The sequence below is a fragment of the Pinus tabuliformis genome, chromosome 3_1 (assembly GCF_031772625.1).
Source record: "Pinus tabuliformis cultivar Carrire ecotype Pingquan chromosome 3_1, CPIR1, whole genome shotgun sequence".
In the NCBI taxonomy this organism is placed as follows: domain Eukaryota; kingdom Viridiplantae; phylum Streptophyta; class Pinopsida; order Pinales; family Pinaceae; genus Pinus; species Pinus tabuliformis.
The window spans coordinates 937096672-937099546 of NC_142301.1; positions in this window are offsets into that span (position 1 = coordinate 937096672).

Consider the following 2875-nt stretch of genomic DNA (forward strand, 5'->3'; position numbering starts at 1 on the left):
CAAGACTTTCCAGATTTGCCCTGATATAATCTGTTGTAGTTTTGAGGGTGCTGAACCTTTGCCTTCTGTGATCAAGGAGGAAAACCGTATACTGGAGGGTCAGTTGACAAGCAGATGAGCTCCTCGATGTAGCTTTTCTGGTCAGATAGCGGTTGAAACTGGAGCAGATAGTTTTTTCACGAGAGCGCGATATGCAGAAAAATATAGCAAAAATGACAATTTACCCTTTTATTTGACAAAAATGAAGTTTTGGCGAGATTTTTTGATTTGAAGGGCGGATGATGTAAGCAGTATGGATGACGTCAGCGGGAGGGGGGGTAAGCAATTTTTCCCATCACCGCTTTTGGGGCTGGGCGGTTTCGGGCTGGGAGGGAGTGAGCACCCCAGATGGGCGACGCGTGGTAGAGGTACGAGGGTAAAACCGCCGGCCGATTGCGCATTAAAAGGCAGTCAAAAGGTGGGTTGCGAAATGATCGTCGACCGTCGGATGGTTAGGCCCAGATCGGATGGTGGACGGGCTTTGAACTTGGCAGAGGATTAAGTAGTGGGGCCGGCATGTTTTTAAATGATTTTAATGGTTTTCGGGCGCGTTTTGATTGGTTTGGGGCTTTGGTTATTAATCAACCTAAATGGTTGATTAACTCCACTATCGCGCGCAGGAAGGTTATTAACACATTCATAATAAATCCGTTAATCCCTTTTAAACAGTGATATGGTCGTATTTCGACCGGGGAGGGGATATTTAAAATATCGGGTTTTTTTTATATATATTTACATAATACAGGATAAGGGTAATGTTGTATGGGATTTATATAATAAACATTAAAAATTAATATGAATTTTTGAAATGGAAATCGCTAGGTTATAATGTTAAGAATTTTACATTAAAACTTATGCTTAAAGGGAAAAAAGGGGTTTTGAGAGACATAATTTATTTTCCTACGTAAAATATGGTTTTTTACTTAGGCGATTTTATGAAATGGAATGAGTGGTTTTATGAGTGATATTAAGAACAGATTCTTAATATTTTAGGGGGGAAATTAGTGAATGATTAGGGAACAGTATGAAGGGGAGTTAGTTATTCAACCTTTCCTCACTTGAGCTGCATTAAGTATAATGTCCGCCATGTACTTGTGATAGAGATAAAGATTAACACATTTAGAGACATGACCTATCACAAGTATTAGAATCTACACATAAAATAAAAGAAATCTATTAATAAATATATTTTCATAATTAATAACTATCCAATTTTTAAAATTAATGTTATGCATGCATACCTCTTTCTGCCCCTTGAATTTTTTTTTTTTTTTTTTAAGAGAAACACATGTACTACAAATCCCCATCCTTGTCTTATTAGGAATACGGACATTATTGAATTCGTTCCTCCATATCCTTGTAAAATATGAATATGTGATAAAATTACCATCTCCTTCAGCACCTTCTGCATATTCTCTGTATAAGTTGTAGATTTCTCGTCTTGAGAAATTATCTGGAATATGTATTGTCTTTATTTGGCATACACTCTCCATGCTTTGAAAATAAGTCTTTCATCCATGACATTGTAGTAATTGCTAATGGTCCAACCTCTCTTTTATAATGTACTTCTGAATAGTATGTAGGGACTTTTTCCAGTCTGTTTTGGATTCTTGACAAACGAAAATTACAAACTGAATGCAAAATTTTGAAAGCCTTTCTACATATCAATACATTCTCAATATGATCATCATAACCTGCCAGTTAGATTGCATGCAACCCACTAAAAATGAATTTTGCATGCTTTTATTCATTGACAAATATTTCTTCCTTTGCTCCATAGCAAACTTGAAATCCATATGTTTCAAGCAATCTTTTCGACAACATTCACTTGAAATCAGATCACTGAGAGAACTTGTATTTGTGAGATATTATATCCTATCCCTTTTATAACTGGAATATTTTGGATTGATATGAAAAGGCATGCTCCTACTCATAGATATAATATTTCTTGCAACGTCTCCCCCATTTCATTATTATCTACAAAAACATTTTCATTATTAGTAGGAGGAATATTATATCTATGAAGATAGATAGAAAATTCATCACCATCATTGCTTGGAAAATATTCATTACCATCCTCACATGAAGGAAATTATTCACTACCAACATCTGTGCTTTTCAAATCTTGACTCAGATGAAATTCGTCACCATATTCATCCCTGCTTTTTGAAATCCTCCCTTGGAGGTGTTATCACCCCAAAAAACTCTCCTAGGTTTTATCTCAGAGATGCTCGGGAAAATTACAAACTCAACAAAATGTTGGAGATGGATGAATGGAAGGAATGATGTTTGTCAAAGCCAGATAACTACTTCTACTATGCTTAACTCCAGACACGTGTGAACAACCCCAGACTACAAGGTTTTAGACCACCAATTACTCACAGTTTGGGGATTAGGTGAACATGGAGAATACTGACCACACCAGCAGATGCACAAGACCATGTGATGGCCGGCTGTAACCAGTAAAGAGGCCTGCAAATCTATTTCCTAATGCACAAACAGGATGACAGTTGTCTGGCACTAAGTAAACAGAAACTTGCATAACACATTCAATGATACATACTAGACTTCAACACAGAGGTGGGATGACAACCCCTCTAATGCTAAATATCAAGAGCACAAGAATAAATGCATAACAGGCACAACCTAGAACAGAGTAGAAATGGAAAGTGAGCAATTAATAGCAAAAGAAGCTTGTATTAGCTGAAAATGAAGACTAGGCGTTGCAAGTATCAAAGTAGTTACAGTCTCTAGAAGTTGAACCTTACATCAAAACAACAACCATCAACAATCATCCCCGATTACATCTGTGTTCTGGGTATATATAGGGTTTGAT